Raw genomic sequence first — 7,822 nt, 5'->3', positions numbered from 1 at the left:
GTATCGTTTACTTATTGCATGCTACTACACGTCCCAATCCTATTAGTCCCGGGGTATTAGGACTTCTAATCCTAAAGGGGAAGAAAGGGATGGGTGCCTTTGTGGAGTTTAAAGGATAAAATTCTAGCTCGACATTTAAAACAAGTATCAAGTAAAAGGGGAGGACAAGCAAGCATACAAGGCTCAAATTAACCCCAGAAGTCAAACAATCATTTAGTTTAGCATGCCTTGACAAATACTGATTTGGTCTTAGATTAAGTTAAGCAGCGAGCGGACTGGTTACTCATGTATTTAAACAGAGAGTCTGCATTAGGCAACTCGGATACAGTTGTCAGGGACCGACCCAATTCATTAATTAACCAACCTTTGTTTATGAGTTGAAATAAAAACCTAGGCGTAAGATCTATTAATTTCAGGAAAAAAGATGCAAAGAGTTACCAGTAGTTTCAAAAAAGATGCAAGTTGATTTTAGAAAAAGAATTATCAGTTTAAACAAAGAGAAAAGATGCAAACCGATTTTAGAAAAGAGTTACCAGTTGTTTCAGAAAAGATGTAGACTGATTAAAAGGTTTACGAGTTTCGGGGAGTGCGGATTAGTTATAGGAAAAAGGTTTACCAATTTTAGCGGGTTTCAGAAGTAGAAAATTACCAGTTTTATTAAAGACACTAGTTTCAGCAATCGATACTGCTTAAGAACGAATGATGCTATTAAAGACGAGGTTTCCTATAGGCATGCTTTCTATACGTTTACCGATTTTAACACCCTTTCATGACATTAATAGGAGTCTTATACACATGATGTCTATATGCAACTTTGTTATTGAGCCTATCAACGGTTTGCCTAATGACATTTGTATATGCAGAAATGCAAGAGCCTATAGACATGATCTCTATATGTGTCATTACAGAACATGAATGTTAAATCCTATAGACATGCTTTCTAGGTGATTTTGCGGTAAAGTTAAGCGTTAAATCCTATAGGCATGGTCTCTATGTGATTGAATCAGTATTAAAGACCCTATAGGCAGGATTTCTAGTTTGAGTAAAAATCCTAACTCATGATTTCTACCCCTTGGATGCATGAAAAGTAAAGACCCCTCCCACACCCTTTTACTATACTCCCCGAGTTTCATACAAAATTATTACAATCCAATGAATCAAACTGGAAATTAAAAGATACATCAAAAGCTAACAGCTAGATCCGAGTAGCCTAATTCAACCTTAATGTCTAATAACATGCGACTAAGCCACTTCCGGGATCCAGATTTCCAAAGCCTTCTCTTTATCCAAGGTGTTTCAAAGTTCCAAGGAATCTCAGGGATTCCAGGCATTGCTTACACCCAGGATACTATCAGAATTAGAATAGTGCAGTGTGGAAGAGCCAGCTCTCATGCATCCAAGTTCAGAGGGAGCTCAGGGGTCCCAAAGCATGGCTTGCAAGAGAGGGGCAGAACTTATAGCTAAGAGTAAGTGCAAAGTGAAAGGGGAATTGGGGAGCCATGACAGGTGGTGGTCATACCTAGCTACAAAGTAGGATGGTCAGACCTTTTGAAGGTCAGACTAAAGTCTAGATAGTGATTAGGACACTATCAGACCCCAGTCCAGGGCTCAGACACATAAAAGGGGAAAAGGGAATGGGCATTGATTGAGTTTAGGATTCAAAGAATCCAGTTCAGGATCATAGACAGCAAATTGGAGTGTCGTTATGCCCTGAACCATAACTCACATACAAAGGGTAAAGGGTAAGGGGATTCACATAGGAACAATAATGACAAAGTTGCAGAAAAACAGTAAAGGAAAGCATAACAGAACTAGGATGTGAAACACATAGTGGAGGAGCAGTATTTAAACTAAGATGGACATACTAGTTGCAAAGTAAGAGAATAGCAGAGTAACCAGCAGAAACAATTCAGGTTTTCAGCAGAACACTTGAAGATTCAAGGAGAGCTTAAAGGGTATTTCAGAAAGCAAAGAGGAGAAGTACACAGAACTGGTCTGTGTATTTGAGAGAAGAAGGGAGTAGAAAGCAGATTGCCTATTATTGCTTGATTGTTACTTACTCGTTGTTACTGCCCTTTTTGAAAAGGGGAGGGCTGAGCCCTTTATATAGTTTTGAAAACAGGTGAGGCAGGCACAAAGGTATAAACATAGAAACTAATCAAATTAGCATCAATTAGGGTAGACAGACTCCTTTAATTAAGGGTCTAGTTCAGACGACTAAGAAGGAAAAGAGAATCAGTTTATTAAGGCTAAATTAAGGTAAAGAGACCATATGGTGCACAAATAAGGTCACATACACAATTGGATATTTAAGGAAAGAGGGCACAGTAGTAAGAATAAGGTATAAGTTTAAAAATCAGTCAAAGGATCTCGGCTCCAGTTGTAAATCACAAAGAGGCTGAGATAATTAAGGAAGTAAATAATTCAAACATTGGTACAAAATCACAGAAGATACAGGATCAATTATTTAAGGAAAACATCAGTAAGGTAAAAGAGGTTCAATCAAGAGAAATTAGTGACGAATTTCTTAGCCTGATTAAAGGAATTTCGAAAATAAAACTTTGAAAGGGAAGCTTATATATAAGCATGCAGTTCAAAACAAAGAAGAACAATGAGTGTTTTTTCCATAATCATAGGCAAATAAGTTCACAAGTTCGATTACAGACTCGTCATGAGTCTGTAAACCTAGGGTTTCAGAGTGAAACCCTACTGTCTTTCACTTCAAAGAAAACGAAAACCCCCCAAATCTTAGGGTTTCACATGGAGTCGGAGGTGAGGGAATCGTTCAAAGTCACGGAGATAGGAAGATATGCACAAACAGAAGTAAGAGGAAATTACGAGTTTTAAGACGAAGGTAGGCAAGAGCATGATCAACAGAACTCAGAAACAAAATCAAAGCATGAGCTTAAACACATAAGCAAAAGCGAGTCAATAACCTAGGCTAACATGTGAACAAAAGAGGTAAAAGAATCTCCGTAAAAGATCCAGTAAGAAACACAAGAGCAGGCTTGAACATAACAAGGAATAAAATAACGAGCATGAACACACATAAAAAGAGTAAAAGAATCAGAAACATTTAGAAATCATTTTCAGAAAACCCTAAAAATAGGATTCGAACAGTTTTGAAAAGGGAAAATTGGGGAAAAACTCTAAAATGGCACACACAGCATAGATCTAGCATAGATCTAGACGAATAAGCGAAAAAGGAACCTCGATTAGGCTAGGGTTTCTGAGAACCCAAAAGGACGAGAAGGTTTGGAAGTCTCGAGAATGGTTCTGAGCTAGCAAGGTCGAATCCAGGCTCGAGAGGCTGAGATACGCCGGAGCAAAGCCGGAAACGGCCAAAGAAACTCGAACCGGCCAGGGTCTGGATGAAGACCTTCGAGGTCTAGCCTCTAATCTTTAATGAGCAAGCGTGTGAGAGTAGGAGATGGTGGGTAGAGGTTGTCCATGGCTAGATTAGCCATGGATTCTGGAGGTAGGTGGATATTAGGGTTTCAGAGGTTGAGAGGGTTCGAGAGAGACGAGAGGAACCAGAGGCGGCGGATTTGGAGAATGGGGATAGGGTTAGGGTCATTTGGGAATTAAAATGGTAAGGAGGAAATGTGGCCGTTGATCATTTCGATCAACGGCCTGGATCAAAAGGGAGCCGGGACGGGTAAAATAAACGGGCCGTGGGTCGGGTTAATTAAGAAATTGGGTAGGGAATTTTGGGTCTGATTTGGGCTTAAGATTGAGGTTAATTTCGGGCTAAAATTGAAATGCAAAGGGCTAACTCTTAAATAGCCACTTTTCCCTTGTTTTAATTTATAAAAAATAGCAAAATAATTTCTGGAAATAAATCAAATGTGATAAAATGATTAATGATACATAATTATCATTAAAAATACTGGAGTCAATTTTATAAATATAATTACAATTGAATCTTTAAAGAGGCTAGTATTGCAATTATATGCAATTTAGTTTTAAAAATACCAAATGAATTTGTAAAAATATGCAAAAATCATGTTAGCTATGTTTTGATGTAAATATGAGAATAAAATAAATCGTTCACCAAAATGACAAATTTTGGGAATAATTATTGGATTTTATGGTATAAAAATAGGCAATAAATTGGTTTAAAAATCATCAAAAAATATCAAAACTCATAGGTGTGCTTATATATGCACAAATATGCTATTTTGGAAGTATTTTGGGTACGAAAAATATATAGGGAAAAATTGGGTATCAACAGATGCTAAAAGAGGTTTTTAAAGCCTCGGAATGCATAATTCATTTTAAAAACAAGTGATGACCTCTTAGGTCATTTTACCCAGTTTCATGATAGGCGTCATCAAGACCGGGTCGGTTTTAGGGTCATGACAAGTTGATATCAGAGCCTAGGTTACATAGGTCTCATGAGTCATGAGCAGGTTTATTAGAGCCTCACAGATCGGTACGGAGATATCTGTACTTATCCTCGGGAGGCTGCAGAACCTTTAGGAAATCCCACATTTTTGAATTCTTATCGTGCGCCCTTGATTCATCTTGAAATGTAACTCTTGAAATTCCTTCCACGCGTTCGTATGCGCACATGAACGCTCGGTATCAGCTGTGCATCGACGACTTGTGATTCCTTGACCGGAGGGCGAGATGTGATTTATGTGTGTTGATGTTGGGCCAGTCTGGAGGACTTGAGGCCGGTCCTTGCCTGTAGCTTGAGCCTTGAGCTGTTGATTGCGTGAGCGCGTGTTTCTAGATTTATATGTTCGATAGTGTCCCTATTAAGGGAAGTGATGACTCAATAGTTATGTGATGAGTGTGATGTGACTGCGAGATGTGTTCATATGAATTGAACGAGACAAGAAGGGTCTGTTTGGGGTAGTAACAACTATCCGGTGCTTGATTCCCATCGTGATTTGATATATATCCTGAGTTGTGGGCGTGTTGAAGAACCTTTTTATGTTGCCTAGTTGGGAAGTGAAGTAGATTTCACGTTGTGATATGAGTTCAGACTCAGGAAGATTAAGTGAATGCGTAATGTTTATGACAGTGGAAGGGTATAAAGAGATGTTAGCTTGAGGCGAAGCATGTGGGTTATCTCCTGCGGAGTGTTCTAAAGTTTGCGTGATCTTTTATGTCGTTTATTGGAAGATATCTGTTACTAGTGAAATATATGTGTTGCACTTTGAATTTGGGTCGCCTAAGAGAGCGGGCTTGACTGTTACGAGGGTGAATGCGAGATTTGCAGAAGATTTAAAGTACTAGATGGTATGTGTTTCACGAGCTTATGAAGGATTGAGTTTAATCTCACTATGGTATTATAGAAGTAATAGAGTATATGCATTATGAGTTATTGTGTGTTTTGATCTATGGCTTTGAGCCAAGTGGGGGAGTCTGCTATTGATTAGTTGATTGCACGGTTATGTGCTATGTTGGTTCCAGCTTGAGGCGTACGGGTGAATCAGTTATGGCTTACGGAGGTTGAGACCGAGGATGGATCGAGTAAAGGAAATTTCAATAAAGGTTATGTTATGCTTTATGGGTGTATGAGAATCACGGAATGACTTGAGTTGTTGTTATTGGTAACGGATGTACGGTGCATAGAACATGAAGTTGCTTGGTTGCATTAAGGTGAGGTTACATTCTACGGTGTCGGAGTGCTAACGGAGCATAGGTTGTACGGTCCGTTCGATCGGTCTAATTAAGGTTTGAGTAGAGTGGATGACTCTCGAGAATGGTTCTAGTGGGTTCAAGATTTTACATGTAATAATTGGAGATTTTCAGGTTGTATATTTGGCTAGAAATTGAGGTTTGAATTGAAGGGTGTCAAGACTCGTGGTATTTCTATATCATTATAGATTCTACATATCCGTATATGGAAGGTTATGGTAATGGCTTTAGATTCGCAAGAAGTCTCTTCCGGGAAAGTATTTCGAATGTGGTGCTTTTGGGGATATTTGAGAGAGTAGTCAGCGGCGTATGAACTGCAGGACGGTGTGGCTTTACGCTTGGGTCTCGTGTGGCGAGTCAGGGTCGAGGATTGTGGTATTATAGCGAGAAGAAGTATCAAGTTGAAGGTAAATCAGAAGGAACTTGGATAGATGGAATAACTTGGTAGTAGGCCGGGTCAGCATGGTAAGGATATGATTAGTTCTTTGGGTGCTCACGAGGTAATGAGTTTCTACAGGTGTTTTGCGGCAATGCTCTTGGGTTTTAGTGGCCTGCGTAGCTTGGTTGAGTTAGAAGGATTCAATCCTGACGGTTTAGTTTTTTGCAAATGGAATTCGGAGAGTTCTTGATGGTTTCTACCACGGTTAGAGATGTATATTTTCTACGAGCGTGAGGAGCATGGGATGTATAGTGATTTTCTTCTAGATGGGATCACTGGAAAGTTCTTGGCTAGTTGAGTACGTAGTTTCTTGTGGATCGAAATGGAAATGAAGTTCTCATGTTTATACTAGGATGTATGGTATAAGCGGTATGTTGTGTAGGATTGAGATTTGCATGCAGTTTTGAAAGGAAGGTCACAAATTCTTAGGTAGCATGGACAGTTTTAGATGACTAGATAAATGAGATCACTGATTGGTGTGGCTTGATGAGGGTATACATTTTAGAAAGGGCGATGTGTTTGAGCTGAGGATACTTCATTAGTATTGCGGCACTCTCTTGTTGGATCGACTGTTGATGTTCGAGTTTGCATGGTAGCACAGAATAATTATAGGAGTACCTATCGTGGAATGATTGTGTATTAGAGGTGTGTTGTATATTCGGACGGTGGAGTTGGGATCGGATATGGTTATTCGCGTGCTGTATGGATTTGGAGACTGGAGTCCTCATAAACAGGTTAGGTCGTGGTTGTGGACCGCGTATATCGGTCTTGTGTGGTAACTATTAGAGGTTTGGAGACCCGAGTGGATCCTTTTTGCTTAGTATGCTAGATTTTAGTGTGATATTGGGTATGGACTGATTGTCTCTGTGTCACGCCCCGAACCTAGGGAGGTGTGGCTGGCACCCGGTGCCGTGCTGGCCTGAGCGAACCACTTTGTAACTCATGATCGTTCGACCAAACTAGAACATACATAGGTCGAGTTAGCGGACTCATTCCTTTTGTAACTATCATGGGCCCACATGGCCACAACTCATTATGTACAACTTGTAAGTGGGAAAATAGTGTATCACTAAATCATTTTTCTTAAAACATGAATATATATAGGCCGTCAAGGCCTCTGACCTACTGTACAAAATGAACCTCTATCTACAAAGCCTCTAAGATTATTTGGCATCAAACGGGACGGGGTACCGCCTTACCCATAAGTCTGTAGAAAAACTCTGACACGATAACTCATAGACTCGGCTGCACTTCGAATGAGGTGGAGTCTTACCGATCCTTCGTTGAATGCCAATCTCGTCTACTATGAGAGCTCATCAAACTGATTATCTATACCTGGAGGCATGAATGCAGCATCCCCAACAAAAGGACGTTAGTACGAATAATGTACTGAGTGTGTAAGGTAGAACTGAAACATAACTATTATTCAACATTAATTAAATACATATAAGAATCAACCTGAATATTTGAAGTGCCACCGTATATGCATACTTATTATACTTACATATATAATGCTTCTCTTTGAGACTATTATCCATATGTATGATGCATGACTGCCCAACTGATCAGTGGTAACTGCCCGACCGGCCGCCGCACGGTGGTAAATGAATGACTGTCCAACCGGTGGTAAATAATGATACATAACTGCCCAACCGGTGGTAACTGCCCGACCGACCGTAGCCTGGTGGTAAATGCATGTCTGCCCGACCGGTCGTAGCACGGTGGTAAATG

Source organism: Nicotiana attenuata, chromosome 1 (genome assembly GCF_001879085.1).
Source record: "Nicotiana attenuata strain UT chromosome 1, NIATTr2, whole genome shotgun sequence".
NCBI lineage: Eukaryota > Viridiplantae > Streptophyta > Magnoliopsida > Solanales > Solanaceae > Nicotiana > Nicotiana attenuata.
The sequence above is the reverse complement of the archived record's forward strand: the minus strand, read 5'-3'. Positions refer to the sequence as shown.